Genomic DNA, 20,894 nt, shown 5'->3' on the forward strand with positions numbered 1-20,894 from the left:
ATATCCTTTTTTTCTTCCAGTGTTAACCTTTGTCACATACATACCTTCACAACACATAAATGGCACAGGTGTAATAGTAGTCAAAGGGTTTGTCCAGTTAATATAAAATAAGAAGACTATGTACTAACCTTTTTGCTTGCCTCCTGTTCCAGTGCTGTGACTCTGTATCTCCCATTGATGTTTGTATACCTGGTTACTGAGAATCACTGGTCTCTGTGGTTTCATTTGAGACCAGTGACTGGTTGCAGTCAGAGAAGTAACTTGAAGCTCTTGGGCCCCAATGCAATATTTGTAAAGAAGCCCCCATCTTCCTTGTGTTATTTAGAATAGTGGTATATGCCGGAGGGACCATTAAGGCACCCTAGGGTTCATGGCATGGTAGCAGCAACCTCTGCAACCCCTGTAGCTACACCCCTGGCTTCAGTCATCATTTATTGTCAGCATGATGTTACCATTGTAACCAGGTAAACAAAGGGGCAGATGCACAAATCCATAGCACCACTTACCAAGTTCTGGGATGGTAACTATTCAATAACATATATAAATGTAACACAAACACTGCCCCCTAGCATGCAAACTCAAAGATACAAGTATATTTTAAGAGTATAGGGACAAACAGTGCTAACAGAAATGATTACACAACTGAAAATAAAATGACATAAAAGAATATGCCAAACACCTACAACATAAATTTGGGAACACTTAAAAGTTCCTACAGTCGTTTCTGATTCCTTTGGGGCTGGACAGAACAAAGGTTTCACACCTCAGATTGGACTTAATCCACAAAATGTGAACATTTATTTTTGCAGTAATATTTTACACATTCAGTCCTGGGTGGTCCTTCACAAATGTTACCAAGTATTATTATAGGATGATTATAAACACCATGGAGATGGTAGAGGAAGATTAAGAAGCCTGCCTCTGCATGTAATAGTAGCCATAACCAGTGTCTTAATAATACAGTATGTTCCAAAAAATATTCCCCAAACTCCTCCACATATTAGAAGTAGTAATTAAAATGTATGTTTTAAAGGATGACCACACAACACATTTCCTGGTGGAGGGGGGATCAGTAAAGGCCTCAGAAGGTCTTGATAGTTCCATTGTAGCCAGGTAGAAGTGATAGTTAAAAGGTAGGGTCAAAGACGCCTTTCCAAAAGAAATACCAGGTAGACCATGAGCAGCAAATGTGGAACCTGCTACCTATCTCTAATGCAAGCCCAGGTCCGGCAATGTAAGATAAGCTTTATGTAACAACTCGGAGCATCGGTACTATCTTGGGATTCTGAAGTTTTATTTCCCAGGCCTGAGAGGCCACTGGGTTTTTGTGTAAGAGGGTGAAATGTAGTTCCATTATGTATTGGTGATGAAGTTTCTCAAATCTTTCTCTCAAAAACTTGTTTATGCACAAAGCCGACCACTTGAGCCAGCCATGTAAAGCACGGATATAGCATACGCCAATAAGAATTGGAAGGGTATAATAATCGGCGTACAAGATCAGTTTATGATGCCTCCTGTCAGTCCGAACTCCAAGATATCAAGAGAATTACACAGCGTACCTTCTAGGTGCTCGAGCTATACCTTATAGCTTTAAAAATTTCTCCTTGCGTATTACCTAAAAATAAGTCATTTTAAAATATTACAGAACTAGCAGATTATGCTAAAATATTTGTGAATTATTCATGAGAGCTAATAATGGAGGAATTTATAATGAACCAGATGGAATTAAACAGGAAGTCAATTCAGCTTTATTATCAATCCACTTATTCAGCTTTTCACACTGCTCATTCTTCTAACTTCATGAATGTCATGGCAACTGCAATAGGCACGTGAATTACATAGTTTGTAGGCATGCACAACTGTCTGCATATATAGTATCACCAACATTTTTCAGCACACTTATAATCTGGATTTAAAGGGAACATCCAATTCAAAAACCACTTTTGATAAATGAATAGCACATAAGAATAAGAAAAACAAATCTGTTTCCTCCTCCTCATATTAGGCTGATCTTCTCCTTATCTCCCCACAGGCTTTGTCATCATAGGCTCACAGGAAGAGGCTGTGTTTTAATTGATTTATTGCCTAATTCTCAGCACTGTTGGTTTGTTATCTTGAAGCATAGCAGCCAACCACCAAACCAAAAACACCAATAGATGATGACCAAGGCCGAAATAAAGGCGACCACAGAGGCAAACAGAGAGCAGTACATTGAAAAATGGAGAAACGAATTATATAACTCCAAGAAACTCACCATGTACCGTGTTTCCCCGAAAATAAGACAGTGTCTTATATTAAATTGTCACTCTAAATATAGGACCTGTCTTATTTTCGGGGGGGGGGGGGGGGGGGTGCCTAATTACAACCGGCAGTCATGCCGGCACTTCCTTAGTGGAGCGTCAGCATGACTGCCGGTTGTAGGTGTAAGGGGGGGAGGAGGAAGGGAAAGACACGGCAGCCGACTGGCTACCGGGGCTCTTGCAGGAACTTTTTAGGATACAGCGGTTCCACGGACAGGCACAAACACACCAGACACAAAGTAAGAAATATAAATTTTACTCTATACCCTTTTTGGGGGAACTCCAGGCTAACAGACCTGATGAAATCAATAAATACAAGACACTCAGCCGAGGGCCGAGACCCCTGAGTGACACTGCACCGTGACCTAATATGTCAGAACTAGTGAATTATGCCTTTAACTAGCGGCTACCTATATAAAGCAGCTGCAATTTACCTGTTAATACCAAGCTAACAAAACAATGTAAGTGTGCAGAGGAAGATCACCTGCGGTGTCACACTGGGGTTAACAATATCACAGTTTACTATTTAACTTACCCACTCCCCAATATCCACATTTCAACACACTACCCCAACCCTACAGGGAGGACTTCAGCAACCGGTTTTGTTTTATCAGAAGTTGGTGCTTAGCTGCACAAGTCTTAGTGAAACAAATAACTCCTCTTATGACATACTTCTGGTACTATAATCCAGGATATAGTGTCTCTTTTGAATAGCAGGACAACACGTGCTGTATCTCCGTTTAACTGGAACTCACTTTAAAGCAAAATGGCCGGAACCAGTCTATGCTAGGTTTTTGGCGCCAAAAACTATTTACTGAGTGTATACACTATTCACCCTTATGAAAGGTGAATCGGAGCTCCGCTTACCCGGGTTAGCAAGGGGGCGAACAGTCAGATGGATCTTCCGAAGGAAACAGGAATCTCCTTGCCTGCAGGCAACTGAAACACGGTGTCACAAGGGCTGGTCCTTCTTGTCATCCGCTCCACGGCGTCTGCACAGCAATCGTCTCCAACTCTCCTGACATGGGAACCAGCAACAGGTCCAGGCTTCTCCAGAGCTGGCCCTGGCCTGAAACAAGCGTTGCACGGCAGCAAAATGGCGGTGGATTGTCCCTCAGATCTCTCACTGCTCAAACAGCCAGCTTCTCCTCACACTACTACAGTCCACTTCCTCCACTCGTCACTTCCTGGTTCTTCCTTTACCTAATACAGCGGCATCTTGTGGCCAAAAAGAATTACTACAATAGAATTTTCCATTACAGAAATATCTCCTTTTACCACTGCTATTATCACATCACACACTTGTCAGTGGAAAGTGTCCTGAGACTGTATAGCATTAGTCACCCCGTGACACAGGTAGTGTAGTGTAGGGGAGGGGGGAAGTTATCATACTTACCTTTCCCTTCTTCCTAGCAGCGCTGGTGCTGCTGTTCGTCCTGGAAGTGGTGAGCGGGGGTTAGCTAGGCTTCAGGGGGCGGGGCTTAGCGAGGCTTCGGGGGGCAGGGCTTAGCAGAGCTTTGCAAGCTCCACTTCACTGACACAGCAGCCGTGCTCTGTGCTCCGTGTGCACAGGAAAGCCGGCTGCTGCCTCTTCTGTATGGCAGCTGCTGTCTCTGCCTCTGGGATGAGTTGGGAGAGCTCATCCTACAACAGCAGAGGCAGCAGCCGGCTTTGCTGTGCACACGGAGCACAGAGCATGGCTGCTGTGTCAGTGAAGTGGAGCTCGCTAAGCCCCGCCCACGAAACCTCTTCTAAGCCCCGCCCCGAAACCTCAGCTAAGCCCCGCCCCCGAAACCCCACACACCACTGCCGGGCATGCCTTTTTTTCGGGGGATGCCTTATATTAGGCAATTCAACAGAAACCTCTGCATGCCTTACTTTCAGGGGGTGTCATACTTTCGGGGAAACACGATACCAATCCCTGCAAAGGGACTACACCATGGCCACCTACTTGGAGAATATATGCCACCCCAAACACAGACAAGCCCTGAGCCGGTACAGACTGAGCGCCCACAACCTAGAAATCGAAACGGGGCGACACAAGCAGACATACAAGCCACGGGAGAACAGACTATGCCAACACTGCGACAAAGGGGCCCTAGAAGATGAGGCCCACTTTCTCCTACACTGCACCAAATACTCAGCTGTGAGGGCCATGTACTACCAAAGACTCTCTACCCACACCCCAGACTTCACATCTGCAGACGAGAAGAGGAAACTCTACATCCTACTGGGAGAAGAGGAGGCCACTGTGGAGATTGCTGCCCAATACGTTTTCTGCTGTCACCAAACAAGAGGAAGATAAGACCGCATGGACTATCAAACCATCCACCCCCCATGGAATATTAAACCCCCCACCCACCACTCAAAGACCGTTAAGTACCCCCCATCACCCGTCTACCCCACACCCACCGATACCCACACGTCCCAAACAAGAACGATGAGACGCTAAGGACACTGGAACCCCCAAACTGGGTACCACAGGGTCGCTGCAATTACTGGACATTTCCCTTAATATTCCCCCCTAATTTCCCACACACTTTAATGCTGCTATTGATATTGGACCTCATCATTGCCCTCACACAATATAATAGTCCCATCACATGACCCCATACAGTGGCTTCATCACTGGTTCTCCTACTGTATGACCAGAGTAGGACCACTGGTCCCCCTACAGCAGTATTAGCTCATTACTTCCAATAGTAAAAGTAATCCAGCCAGCAACTGATGGGTAAAACTTAACTTTTAATTATATAATTCGTAATGAAAAATACATCCAAATAGACATGACCATTAAAAATTTTGCCTGGCTGATGCGTTTCAGAAATAATCCTTAATCATAGCAGGCTATGAAGTCATGTGACTTCAGCGGAGCTCCAGAAGAAACCCGTTAAGCAAAAGAACTGAGATGCAATGGGAGAAGACTGGAACATCGGGGACAGGTGAGTATGATTTTTTTTTTTTTTTCAATGCCCCTGGCTAATTTAAAAGTGTTGTCCATTTTTATCTGGACAACCACTTTAACAGCATTTAGAGATTACAACATAGTTATGGCCATACGTATTGATAGTCTGGAGCTGATCCATTGAAGTCTATGGGAGAGTCGTACAGGGATACTCTAACCATCATCTACTGTCAGTATTTAATTATACAATGCAATAATGACTGTTATGTGGTGTAATCTATAGAGGTATTATCTTCTTTTGCAATGCTTATAGATCTGCTATCTTCTATTGTAATTCCTATAGAGATGTGTTGTAACCATGTCTGTCTGGTCTATAAATGAGGTGACTACTGCAAAGGAAACCCCTAAAGAAGTGACAATTGATAGTCTATTTCCATGCTTAGTGGCCAGAGTGCAAATTGCTAGATAATATATATATATATATATATATATATATATTTATTTTATTTTATTTTTTTTTATTTTTTTTTCCAAAAGTTCTTGAGTATATGCTTATCATAAAAACGTAGTTTAAAAAATAGGTCATAGGTCATTTTCTGGTGACGCATTCACTTCAAGGTTAGAGCTGCACAGTATCTCCAAAAAGTCTCTGTAAACAGCTATTACAGGAAAAAAATATTGCATGGCACCAAAATAATTTTCAAGGTAGCGTTAATCTCAGAAGAGAAGCAGCTGCTTTACCTTGAACTTGCATCTCCTACATACAGCCCTCCTTGAATACAAGGACATTTTTTTTTAATAAAAGCTTTTTGACTGCTACGAGTTAAACATTTAGTTCTCTCATTTGTGATCATCAAATTTCCTTGAGACAGGAAAATATTATGATAGGTCTTGGTATACTTAGCATGCCCTCAATAACCTTTACTTATCTGACTGAGCACAATATAAACCCTCATTTCAGATTCTAGAACTGCATTGACCAGTACATCAGTGTGGACCCTATGTCTTTTTAACCCCTGAGCAAAATATAACCAGCTAGCCCCTTTCCATTTTTGGGAAAACATGAAGCTGCATCATGAAAATAATAACAGATTTAAAGGGGTTGGCCACTTTCAGAGCAACATTGAGAGCCAAATGTTATTGTTTGTATAATAAAAAGTTGTACAATTTTCCAATATACTTTCTGTATCAATTCCTCGCGGTTTTCTAGATTTCGGCTTGCTGTCATTCATTCTGTTACTTCTAGTGGATAAAACTCTGACCATGGTCATGTGATTTACGGTCCATGGTCATGTGATCAATACACAGGTGCACAGCTGATTACCTGGCAGATGTCTGATTACTGTGCTGTGACTATAACGAGCGGCACCTGTGTGCTCATCACATGACCATGGACCGTAAATCACATGACCATGGTCAGAGTTTTATCCACTAGAAGTAACAGAATGAATGACAGCAAGCCGAAATCTAGAAAACCGCGAGGAATTGATACAGAAAGTATATTGGAAAATTGTTCAACTTTTTATTATACAAACAATAACATTTGTCTCTCAATATTGCTCTGAAAGTGGACAACCCCTTAGCTAAATACAAGCAAACAACTACCCATCTTAGTCACCCAGCGGTGTGCTCAGTCCACCATTAAGACTACTACAAATGTTCTCACTCGTGAACATCAACCTGAAATAATAGTTTAATCTTTTATCATTAATCTTTTTCTTCCTTTAGAATGGAGCCAGCCATAAGTGACTGAGCCTTTAGACAATATAGTAAATGGATGCAGGATTTGATCACGTTATATACAATATAATACACTATAGTTTTTCAGTCTGCTCTCGGTCTGTGTAGATCAGAGGACAATGAAAGCATAATGGTATGAGTAGTATGAGTTTACATCTGCATTTGTATTCTGTTTGGGGGAGTCCGCATGGGGACCCCCCTGAACGGAATACCAAACGCATTTGCAAGCGAAGTGCAGTGAAAGCACACGGACCCCATAGACTATAATGGGGTCCGCTTGCTTGCCGCGCTGTCCGCACGAATCATGCAGACAGGAAAGTAGATTGTGAACTACCGTACTTCCTGTCCACATGTTCCCTGCAGAGACCGTGCAGCAAGCACACGGACACCATTATAGTCTATGGGGTCCATGTGCTTTCATTGCACACCGCTTGCAAATGCATTTGGTATTTCATTCAGGGGGATCCCCATGCAGACTCCCCTGAACGGAATACAAACGCAGATGTGAATGAGGGGTAAGAATTCTGTCAGCTGTTGAAGCCTGCATAATACCAGAATAAAAGGAGTAAAACTACAATGTAGCTATTTAGATGTAGCTGTATAAATTAAGAATAAAAAGTACATGCACGAGAAAATTGAAAACTGATGTAGTCACTGGGTCAAAACTATCATCAATCATCATCATAGAAGAGTTTATGTTCTAAATCTTGTTCTACAAATATTCCTTTAAAATGTCCTCAGCCAGTGGTCATAGGCAATTGAGTTAACAATTGACTGAACAACACAGTAAAATTTAGATTCGATAAATAAATAAATACAAAAACAATATAAAATGTAAAAATTAAAAGAAGAATGTGGCTACCCCAAATAGATATGACTGCTCTGTTCTGTTTGCAGTGAAATCTATATTGAACATAATATTGTCGCTGTCGAGAACAGTTACATGTGAAGCAATATATTAGTAACTGTATGACTTGTTTGACTGAAGTCAGGACTGACTAAGGCTGGACTTGCACTAGCATTGGAGTCTTCACAGAATCTGCCTAAAATCGTTGGAAACCTAAGTCCATATAGGAGGACTTTTCTCTCTGCCAGTGTCTGTATATACAGTCCTATGAAAAAGTTTGGGCACCCCTATTAATTTTAATAATTTTTAGTTCTAAATATTTTGGTGTTTGCAGCAGCCATTTCAGTTTGATATATCTAATAACTGATGGACACAGTAATATTTCAGGATTGAAATGAGGTTTATTGTACTAACAGAAAATGTGCAATATGCATTAAACCAAAATTTGACCGGTGCAAAAGTATGGGCACCTCAACAGAAAAGTGACATTAATATTTAGTGGATCCTCCTTTTGCAGAGATAACAGCCTCTAGTCGCTTCCTGTAGCTTTTAATCAGTTCCTGGATCCTGGATGAAGGTATTTTGGACCATTCCTCTTTACAAAACAATTCAAGTTCAGTTAAGTTTGATGGTCACCGAGCATGGGCAGCCTGCTCTCAAATGATCTGAAAACAAAGATTGTTCAACATAGTTGTTCATGGGCAGAATACAAAAAGTTGTCTCAGAGATTTAACCTGTCAGTTTCAACTGTGAGGAACATAGTAAGGAAATGGAAGACCACAGGGACAGTTCTTGTTAAGCCCAGAAGTGGCAGGCCAAGAAAAATATCAGAAAGGCAGAGAAGAAGAATAGTGAGAACAGTCAAGGACAATCCACAGACCACCTCCAAAGAGCTGCAGCATCATCTTGCTGCAGATGGTGTCACTGTGCATCGGTCAACAATACAGCACACTTTGCACAAGGAGAAGCTGTATGGGAGATTGATGAGAAAGAAGCTGTTTCTGCAACCACGCCACAAACAGAGCCCCCTTAGGTATGTAAAAGCACATTTGGACAAGCCTGTGGACTGTTGAAACAAAGATTGAGTTGCTTGGTCATACAAAAAGGCGTTATGCATGGCGTCCAAAAAAAAACAGCATTCCAAGAAAAACACTTGCTACCCACTGTAAAATTTGGTGGAAGTTCCATCATGCTTTTGGGCTGTGTGGCCAATGCCGGCACCGGGAATCTTGTTAAAGTTGAGGGCCGCATGGATTCCACTCAGTATCAGCAGATTCTTGAGAATAATGTTCAAGAATCAGTGACGAAGTTGAAGTTACGCCGGGGATAGATACAGTCCTATGAAAAAGTTTGGGCACCCCTATTAATCTTAATCATTTTTAGTTCTAAATATTTTGGTGTTTGCAACAGCCATTTCAGTTTGATATATCTAATAACTGATGGACACAGTAATATTTCAGGATTGAAATGAGGTTTATTGTACTAACAGAAAATGTGCAATATGCATTAAACCAAAATTTGACCGGTGCAAAAGTATGGGCACCTCAACAGAAAAGTGACATTAATATTTAGTAGATCCTCCTTTTGCAAAGATAACAGCCTCTAGTCACTTCCTGTAGCTTTTAATCAGTTCCTGAATCCTGGATAAAGGTATTTTGGACAAACAATTCAAGTTCAGTTAAGTTTGATGGTCGCCGAGCATGGACAGCCCGCTTCAAATCATCCCACAGATGTTCAATGATATTCAGGTCTGGGGACTGGGATGGCCATTCCAGAACATTGTAATTGTTCCTCTGCATGAATGCCTGAGGATTTGGAGCGGTGTTTTGGATCATTGTCTTGCTGAAATATCCATCCCCGGCGTAACTTCAACTTCGTCACTGATTCTTGAACATTATTCTCAAGAATCTGCTGATACTGAGTGGAATCCATGCGACTCTCAACTTTAACAAGATTCCCGATGCCGGCATTGGCCACACAGCCCCAAAGCATGATGGAACCTCCACCAAATTTTACAGTGGGTAGCATGTGTTTTTCTTGGAATGCTGTTTCTTTTTGGACGCCATGCATAACGCCTTTTTTTTTTATAACCAAACAACTCAATTTTTGTTTCCAAAATGAAGCTGCCTTGTCCAAATGTGCTTTTTCATACCTCAGGCAACTCTATTTGTGGCGTACGTGCAGAAACGGCTTCTTTCTCATCACTCTCCCATACAGCTTCTATTTGTGCAAAGTGCGCTGTATAGTTGACCGATGCACAGTGACACCATCTGCAGCAAGATGATGCTGCAGCTCTTTGGAGGTGGTCTGTGGATTGTCCTTGACTGTTCTCACCATTCTTCTTCTCTGTCTTTCTGATATTTTTCTTGGCCTGCCACTTCTGGGCTTAACAAGAACTGTCCCTGTGGTCTTCCATTTCCTTACTATGTTCCTCACAGTGGAAACTGACAGGTTAAATCTCTGAGACAACTTTTTGTATCCTTCCCCTGAACAACTATGTTGAACAATCTTTGTTTTCAGATCATTTGAGAGTTGTTTTGAGTAGCCCATGATGCCACTCTTCAGAGGAGATTCAAATAGGAGATCAACTTGCAATTGGCCACTTTAAATACCTTTTCTTATGATTGGATACATCTGGCTATGAAGTTCAAAGCTCAGTGAGGTTACAAAACCAATTTTGTGCTTCAGTAAGTCAGTAAAAAGTAGTTAGGGGAATTCAAATCAATAAAATGATAAGGGTGCCCATACTTTTGCACCGTCAAATTTTGGTTTAATGCATATTGCACATTTTCTGTTAGTACAATAAACCTCATTTCAATCCTGAAATATTACTGTGTCCATCAGTTATTAGATATATCAAACTGAAATGGCTGTTGCAAACACCAAAATATTTAGAACTAAAAATGATTAAGATTAATAGGGGTGCCCAAACTTTTTCATAGGACTGTATTTCAGCAAGACAATGATCCAAAACACCGCTCCAAATCCTCAGGCATTCATGCAGAGGAACAAGTACAATGTTCTGGAATGGCCATCCCAGTCCCCAGACCTGAATATCATTGAACATCTGTGGGATGATTTGAAGCGGGCTGTCCATGCTCGGCGACCATCAAACTTAACTGAACTTGAATTGTTTTGTAAAGAGGAATGGTCCAAAATCCCTTCATCCAGGATCCAGGAACTGATTAAAAGCTACAGGAAGCGACTAGAGGCTGTTATCTTTGCAAAAGGAGGATCTACTAAATATTAATGTCACTTTTCTGTTGAGGTGCCCATACTTTTGCACTGGTCAAATTTTGGTTTAATGCATATTGCACATTTTCTGTTAGTACAATAAACCTCATTCCAATCCTGAAATATTACTGTGTCCAGCAGTTATTAGATATATCAAACTGAAATGGCTGTTGCAAACACCAAAATATTTAGAACTAAAAATGATTAAGATTAATAGGGGTGCCCAAACTTTTTCATAGGACTGTACCTGGTGGATATCAGGCGGACCCCATTGTAGCCTAATTAGTCCGTGGGTTTACATATGTAACAGTTTTTTAAGTGGACAAACCGGAATGGTAGTGTGAACCTAGTGTAGGACTTATTGCCTACAAATACAGAGGGCATTGTTCCAGAATATAACAGCAGTTGTTTTCTTCTACACAATGACAGTGTTATTTCTTTCACAGCGAGTCATTGTGCCTCTTCCGTAGAAGTCTCTGCCTATTTCATATTTATACTTATAGGGAAATACAGTATATATACAAAACAAAAGGTGTAGGCGATTTCTCACATTGCAACACACTTTGTATTGCACAATATACAAATACAGTAGAATGTGATATCATTTTACTTACGTCTTACACTTACACTGTTTCTTTCAGTAACCACAAACTACTTGAGATATTATGTTTAATGTTTTTTTGTGACCTTGTGTTCTCTCTCTTGTGAGCTCTGATGCCTCAGGGCTCGTTCACATCTGCGCCCGGTCTCTGTTCTGCAGGTTTCCGTTTCCTGCACAAAACAGAGCAGGAGACGGAAACCTGCCGGCATCTTTCATACTCCTTCATTTGAATGGGTTTAAAAAGTGTCTGGCCGTGAGCGGTGGTGAGCGTTTTATGCTCTCCGTGGCGAAACAGTTTTTTTTAAACCGGACACAGAGTCGGACATGCAGTATTCTGTGTCTGGTTTAAAAAAACGGTTTCGCTGCGGAGAGCATAAAACGCTCACCGGTGCTCATGGCCGGACTCGGCATGACAGGTTTCCGTCCTCTGCATGCAGAAGACGGAAACCTGAGAACGGAGTGCCGAATGCTGGTGTGAACCCAGCGTCATTTTGAAGAAACAGCTTGAAAATGCTGTTTAACCCTTACGTGACGCAGACATTTTTCAGTTTTGTGTTTTTGTATTTTGCTCCTTACATTCCAAAAGCCATAGCTTTCTCATTTTTCCGATTATGCGGTCATTTGAGGGCTAGATTTTTGTGTGACAAGTTGTACTTCCAAATAGTACCATTTATTATTCTGTATAATGTATTAGGAAATGGGAAAAAAATTCATAACGAGGATGAATTGCAAAACCCCCCGCAGTACCGCCATTTTCATACGTGTTTTGTTTTTACAGTTTCCACTCTGTGTTAAAAAAATGTTATGTTAGCTTTATTCTGCAGGTCAGTACAATTACGGCGATATCAAATTTATGTATTTTTCTTCATCTTTTAATAACTTTACAAAAATTCTAATTTATGAAGAAAAAAAATGTTGTTTTTTTTAAACACCTGTAACTTTTTTTTTATATATATTTCAGTGTACAGAGCTGTGTCAGGATGCATTCATTCATACGGAGGAAAATGGTGCTGAATTTGGTGTGGAATTTCAGCACTGAAAAAAAAGCCTACCATTGACTTCAATGGGTTTCTTTTTCTGCCATGATTGGGAATAATGCTCTCGGTAAACATACTCTCTTACTACTGGCCATCAGACCTTGTTCATCCTTTTCTGCTTCTTTCTTTTCCAAGACTTCTTTTCTTCTGGGCCAGCTTGGTCCTGCAGCATTTTTAGAACCTGAAAAAAGAGCTGAGAGTTTTGGTCGAGTATGGTGACCACCAGTGTTGAGGCATGTTCTCTAGGCTTTTCTGCAGTTACTTAAGTGTGCAGCATCTGCCCTTGCATTTCCTTTACTTTCTTTCGCATCAGCCCTGTTGTGTGTGCCTTGATTTTGACCATACCCACCTTTTTGGGTTACAACAGAGCCTCCATCAGTTCCTGAACAGCCTGGAAATTCTTTATGGGCTTGCCATTAAACGTGAGGAAAGCTCTTGCTCTCCAGATCGGGCCATAGTCATGTACTATACTATACCAAAAGCATAGCAGGAGCCAGTGCATACATTATCTGCCTTACCCTAAGCCATTCTACACAATTCACAGAGTGCCCTAAGTTCAGCTTCTTGAGCTGTGAACTGTGGGGGTAATGGTACTGCTCATTTTAGCTCGCGTTCAGTGATAACGGCATACGTGGTGTAGAATTTGCCATCTTTCCCAAATCGAGAGTCATCTACAAAGAACTCAAAATGAGGGTTAGCAATAGGTTCATCATTTACATGACCAAACCCTACAGTTTCTTATTGAATAAGTTGTGAACAATCATGTTGTTTCATGTCGTCAGGGACAGTTGGACTGCAGCTACTGCCCTAACACAAGACACTGGGTCTAATCTAGCAGAATAGTAAGGTGCTGTTTTTTGTTGGTGTTCATGAGTCTGAGTAAGCACTGCTATTGCATGTCCTGGCATTTCTGTAAAGTAAAGAGAAAAGAGCTTGTCCGGATCGAGCCGGATCGTATGGGGGTGGTCTCTCATATACGATAATTGGGACTGCATAGTATGGTGATGCAGGAACAAATAGGTTAGGTGGCCTGAAAGGCAAGGGCACAGTTGGTAGGGAAGCAACTCTCAGATCATCCACCATTTGTGTGTGCCTTCTCTTCTTTTGAAGCCTTTGGTGCCTCCTCCTTTTGGGCCTCCTGCTTTAAGACATCCTTTGGGCTTGGAGTATAGTCTGTAAAACACTTGTATAATACCTTATCTCCAATAGTTGTCTCTCTATATCTTTTCTTTGTCAATTCTTCTGCCACTTTCATCCAAGATTTGCACTGTTCAACTAACTTGTTTCTCAACCAACCACATTGTGCTCTCCATAATTTCTGCCACATTTCAACATCTAAATATCCTGTCTTGGGCATACCAGCCTTTCTGAACATTTTCTGAAATCCCTTAACTGAATCAGCACCCTCCCTTGCTCTTACAATCTCTATAGCTGGCATTCCTCTATTCTCTGGATCAGCTCCACACCGCCCAGGCAAATTCCCCATAATTTTCCTATCTTCTGCCTCAAAACCACACCTTTGGAACGCTAAGTGTTAATCAAGTTCACATCTGTCTTAACCCCTGCAGTCCATTTGAGTGCATCTTGTTGTTTAGAACGTCGAAAAATATATCCCGGCACCCAGCACTTAAACACAATGTCTTGTTCTACCTCAAAAGATATATACCGGACGTCCAACGCCAAAAAACACAGTGCAAAATATATCAGTCATTCTTCAAATACAGATACTTCATAAACAGGGTTCTTAGAGAGACCAGAGGGTTTATTTTCCTTTCAACTCACCGGACGTAGAGAGAGACCACAAGACAAGAGGAAAGCAGAAAGTTGAAATGGCAAGAATAAGGCTCCTTACCTTGCAGCTGTGTTTTTTCGTAACACATTATACTTCATGTTAGTGGTAAATTTTGGTTGATATGTTTTGTGTTTAATTATGAAAAAATAGGAAATTTGGTGGAAATTTTGAAAAACATGCATTTTATAAAGTTTGAAATGATGTGCATTGCATACAGATAGTCAGACCGCCAAAATTATATCATAAATCTCATGTCCCAGATCTCTGCTTTATGTCGGCATCAAACTTTAGTCACCCTTTTATGTTTTATGGATATTATAAGATTTACAAGTGAAACAACAATATTCAAAATTTTCAAGAAATTTCCAAAACCCATTTTTTAAGGGACTAATCCAGTTATGAAGGGGTTTTGAAAGACCCTTGTATTAAAACCCCCCATAAATCACCCCATTTTCAAAACTGCACCCCTTAAATAAGCCAAAACAACATATACCTAGTATTTCAACCCTATAAGTGCTTAACAGGATTTAAGACAAAATGGAGGTGAAATTTTCAAATTAGATTTTATTTTACTAATATTTTCGTTTAGCCCTAGAATTTGCACATTCACAAGAAGTTAAAGGAGAAAACGCATCCTACAATTTGTTATGCAAGTTCTCCGGACTAGCATAGTACCCCACTTGTGGGTGTAAACGAATATATGGACGCACAGCGAGACGCAGAAGGGAAGACGCGCCAAGGAGCTTTTAGAGGGCAGATCTGGCTGTGATCAGTTTCAGGGACCATGTCGCATTTACAAAGCCCTTGAGGTGTCAAAACAGTAGAAACCTCTAGAAAGTGACCCCGTTTTGAAAACCGCACCCCTCAAAGAATTTATCAAGTGATGTAGTGAGCATTAGTAACCCCGAAGTGAATGTGTAAGCTGTGTGGAGTAAATTGGATACACCAAATCCCATTCTATTTTCCCACTAGCTCCTATGACACGGACGGGGAAGAGGGGCATTCTGGGGGATCAGCGCTGGTGTATTATCTCTCATAAGCTCTACATATGGGGTGTCCCCTGAAACCGCTCACACAGTTTATACATTTCCTTCTAGTCGCAGCCACTTATGTCCTAATGATTTGGTGACTTTTGGGGGTTTTGTCTTCACATTGTACAAGCTAGATTTTTATTTATATTTTCTGGCAATGTGGCCATATGAGGGCTTGGTGTTTGCGGTATCAGATGTGCTTTTCAATGCCACCATTTTGGGGTGCCTGTAACTTATTGACTACATTTTATTAACTCTTTCTGGGTGGGATGTAAAAGGAAACATCAATTCTAGCATTGCTTTTAGCATTTTTTCCCCCATGCAGCGTACAGCATAAGTAACATGTTACATTTATTCTGCGGGTCGATATGGCTACAGCAATAGATACAGAGCTGGTTGAGGGCTTATTTTTTGCGGGATGACCTCTGCTTTTTATTGGTATCATTTTGGTTTTCATCTGACCATTTGATTACTTTTTATTGAACATTTTGTAAGGCAAAGGAGGTGAATAATCATTATTTTGTGCGGTTTTCTACTTTTTTTTTAATGATTTTCGCCGTTTGGGTTAAATAATGTTTTAATGTTATTGTTTAGGTTATTACGGACGCGGTGATACCAAATATGTAATGTTTTTTTCTATTTTTCTTTATTTTACATAAAGAAACATTTTATAAGGGAAAAAAGGATTTTTGGGGCTTTATTTATTTCTAATTAATTTTAAACTTATTTAAACTTTTTTATTTTTACTTTTTTATAACTTTTTTCTCTGTCCCTATGGGGGTTCGAAGCAGTGATCTGCTGATCACCGCTTCACTACATATACGCTGCAATACACGTTTTACACGTATATTACAGAGTACAGAAAGCTCTCAGCCCCGTGCACATGGTTCCAACCACGGGTGTTACGGGGCATTGTCAGCCATATGTTACAGCTGACACCCGCAGGGCATGGTGCGCACACAGTTTCTGTGTCGCCGGACTATTACGGCGGATGTCGGGAAGGGGTTAAAGACAAAGGATAGGTCATTTATTTGGAGGGTGGCAACATTGGGATGCATGGTATTAATAGGATTTACATGAGGGAACATAAATATCAGATTGATAGGATTTATATATAAAGATGACAGTATCAATATTTAACCTCTTTTTGGAGTAGTATGGCAGCATACACTGACTCTATGTAGCGTTATGGGACATATACTGTATATCATAGAGGTATGTGATAATATATTTTATCTTATTGAGAAATGAATGATTGATAACTATTTCTTTAATAGGGGGTTTAAGAATAACCTCATACAGAAAGACTATTCAGCTGATTATATAGTGAACAGAATTTTCACCTGATCGGTAGATCTATTATGTATCTGGACTGTATAGGGGTATATATCTCTGATCCAATCCATATATCCAATATATACCTGCATTTTAAAATCACTACCCTGGCTATGATAGGCCATAATATCGGCTAAATTATGACATTTGGGCCGTGCTGATGAATGGTCTGCATTGATAGATCTATTTACATACTTACCTGCGTCTTGGTATTACTTCAGATGCTGTGTGTCTAACCAGAGACGGGCAGCAAGCGTCCCCGTCACTATAGTAACCGTGCCTCTCGCTCGCGAACCAATGAAGATATGGGGGAGGAGTTTTTGACACGCACCCAGTCCAGAGAGACGAGCGTGAGGGCGGGTGAGTACGTACCTCTGATCCCCGTATAAAGGGACTCGCTGTGGCACTCTGCCTTCGGCTGACATTAAGAATCTGTGCCTACCATCCAGGCACGGAAAACGGTGGTTTTTACCGCCATTAACGGACATCAGGGAAGCTTTGCCATTGTAGCACTTACCTTAGACCTATGTTACCGGTGAGGACAGTAATCCTGAGATTAGGGAACCTGATCTGGAGGTGGCCAACATCATAGATAGCTCTAGTGAGGGGCCGAGATCATAGGTCATTGCCGATGCGGTACCGCATTGAAACCGTGAGGCACCTATCTATGAATTAGTCTCCTGAGGAACCTCAATAATAGGGGTGAAACGCGTTGAGACTCATATATAGAGACATTCAATGGTTTCATAGAACCATTTAGATTTATAACACTGTCAGCGGCTGTTAACTAGGCTGCTGGATAGTGTTTTACGTTGCATGTTAACTGTGGAAATCAAGGTGCTGCATATCATTAGTGGGCAGCGTTACTACAGGGAAACACCATGCTTTACATTATACAAGAGCAAAGAGCGGCTTCTTGTTTATTGACTCAGCAGACATCCAGTTTGAGACTTTTTGCCAGTTGATCCTTAGACCGGTCTGGCTAAGGATTCAAGAAGCACCTATCTGTATATAAAAAGAGAATACTTTACTGCGGGCATAGATCTCTTTATATATATGTGTAACCCCTCACAGGAGTTACTAATGGTTATTTGGCCATAGAAGTGCCTTACATGTTATGATGGATTGTATATGTTGCCATGTTTATTCTGTATTCATTTGTGTAATGTTGTTAAGCTATTGTTCTCTGGTATCACTTGTCCTAGTGAGCTGTGGTCTCCATAGCAACACACACTATGGTGAGTGGATCTGTAGCTGGAACAGGAAATAGTCATAGCAGGGACAGGAAGTAGTATTCTGTAAGAGCTAGGGAAGAAGGAGCAAGGAGAAGTGTGGCAGTGGCCATCTTGTGTTTCAGATACTGTGTTGTGAGGATTGCCACAGCAGTAGCAGGGCAGAGAAGCTGTGTGACAGCGCCCCCATCACTATCAGTAAGAGGACAGGATTATATCAGGCTAAGCAGAGCTATAACCCTGGCAGCCTGCACCGACCTCTACAAGGTAAATGAGCCCCTGCAGTAGACCAGAAGCTGGATCTGCAGACATCTTAGACTCTCTGCTAATACAGGGGAAGGTGTCAGCCAGCTACAAGCCACTGTGCCACAGCTCACTGCTACAGGACAAGTGACCAGCAGATGCCTGTTACAATAAAGCAGTGAGGACTTCTACTGATCCTGGCCTGGACATTGCCTTCCTTACAGCTAAGCCCTGGGCAAATGCTCTTTGTTGGAGTAGAGCACTGGCACCCACATCACCATCTCAGCCCAGGGACCAGCGGGTGTCTCAATACTCCAACTGGCGTCACATCTAACTGACTCTGCCTATTTCCCTGTGCACCTCTCCTGGGAGTTCTGGTGCCTATAAGGTCACCGTGACAGTCCAGCTTTCTGCACGGTTCTCCCGGGGTGGTCGCAGTTGGCGTCACGAACAGGATTGCTGTGCCATTGAAAAAAAAGAAGGGAGGCACTTGAGCTGCTGGCAGGAAAAAGGATCTGTGACTGCGACACTGTGCAATATCGCCATCTTGGCCCTGCATCGCACGCTATACCTGAATCTACAGCACAGGCAACATCAGGTGAGCCACGTACTGCCAGTATGTTTAGGAACAAAGAAAAAAGGGATTTTGTCAGTTTTAAACACCAAGGGTCCAGTAGTGAGGATGAGGAAGAGGGGTGTAGTGTTTCAGCCCCCACAGCTGCAGTAATGCCAATCACAATGCCTTATTACCCAGGCGTGCCATGGCTGCCACTCTATGTAGGCGAGCCAAATACCCTAAAGGACTTTAAAGGAAAGATGCAAGCAACTTTCAAAGTTTATCCCCTCACTGCTGAGCAGAAGGTTGCTATGTTAATGGGTCAGATGGGAGGAGCAGCCCTCCGTGAAGTTAAGTCCTGGGATGTTAAGGAGAAACAAACTGTTAAGCAAATATTTGATAAACTGCGCGCCATATTTGAAACTAAGACTCTGTCAGAACTAAAAGCTCGGTTCTTTAGCCGCAAGCAGAACACAGGTGAAAGTCTTAGAGACTATGCTCTGAGCTTGGATGAAGCTCTCCGCCAGGTTGCTCAACTAGATCCTCACGAGCGTCACAATTATGATTGCACGCTGAAGGAGCAATTCATCGAGGGTGCTACACCTGATGCAGTTAAAATGCAACTACGTATGCTTAACTCTCAAGACCCTGACCGACCCTTCAACCTATTTAAAGAGACAGCCATCCAAATCCTTAAAGTGGACACAATGCCAGAGGAGCAGCATAATGTGCCCTCAGCTTCTACAGCACCTCCGCCCTGTGTAATCCAACAATCCATTGCTCAGTGCGCACAGATCCAACCTTCTGACTCCAACATTGAACTCCAAGGACAAATCGCTGAACTTTCAAAGAATCTAATTAAGCTTTGCAAAAAAGTGGATGACCTTCAGCTGACACCACCGAGGTCTCCCTCATCCCGGCACTGGCAGCGACCTTCACCACGTCAGTATTCACACAGACCGTTCTTCCGACCCGGTCGCAGGGTCACGGACCAGTTTGATTCATCCGGAAGGCCCATCTGTCGAAGTTGTCATTTACCAGGACATGTTGAACGAGAATGCCAGCCTTTAAACTAGGCCGTCCTGGGGCAGAGGACCTACCCCCAGGAGACAACCACCACCATGGTCCACTATCACCTGATTGGGGTCGACATTTCATTGGAGACCGCCCTATCCTTTCCATCAATATGAACAACATACCACTGACTGCTCTCTTGGATACAGGATCACAGATGACTACCATGCCCCTTGCCCAGTTTGAAAAATATTGGTCTCGAGATCAGCTACAACCATGCAATCCTCATGAGCATGTGACTCTAATTGCCAGCAATGGACAAGAACTTAAACAGGTAGGATACTTCCTAGCCACCCTTAAGATTGGCAAAACCGAACTGAAGGATCAAGGGATTGTCATTGTGGACGTTGCCAAAGACAGAGACACTCCCTCCATCATCATTGGGACCAATGTCTTAGTTAATTGTTTTGATGAAGCCATTGCTGCCTTGTCTGACACTCTTCAAATAGCCGCTCCAAAAGAGAGACACATCTACCATAAGGCCATTAAGGTTTTGGTACAACAACAACAGGTACAACTTTCCCAAGGTGAGATCGGAAAAGCTAGGGTGACTGACGCTAGACCCATCATCTTACCACCTGGTCATGTGATGATGGTCTGGTGCCGGGCCAGGTTTGGTGTCAAAGGCAGGGATTACTCCGTGCTCATCGAGTCAATGCCTACGGATCGTACAGTTATTGCTGCCCGTAGTTTGGCTAAGGTGACCCATGGACGAGTCCCTATACAATTGTTGAATTTTGGGGATTCTGAAGTTACACTACCTCGGTATACAGTGGTTGCCAAATTATCCAGAGTTCAGGATGCCGATTGCCTCCAGAGAGTCCATTGTGTAGCTCAGACCACCAATTCACAACCCACATGTAACCCCACTGGGGAGCAAAAAGAATGGTGGCAAGAGATTCACCTTGGAACCCCTGAGACGCCTTCATCTCAGCTGGAAGGGGTATTGCGGGTAGTTCACGAATTC

This window comes from Leptodactylus fuscus, chromosome 5 (assembly GCF_031893055.1).
Source record: "Leptodactylus fuscus isolate aLepFus1 chromosome 5, aLepFus1.hap2, whole genome shotgun sequence".
Taxonomy (NCBI): Eukaryota; Metazoa; Chordata; class Amphibia; order Anura; family Leptodactylidae; genus Leptodactylus; species Leptodactylus fuscus.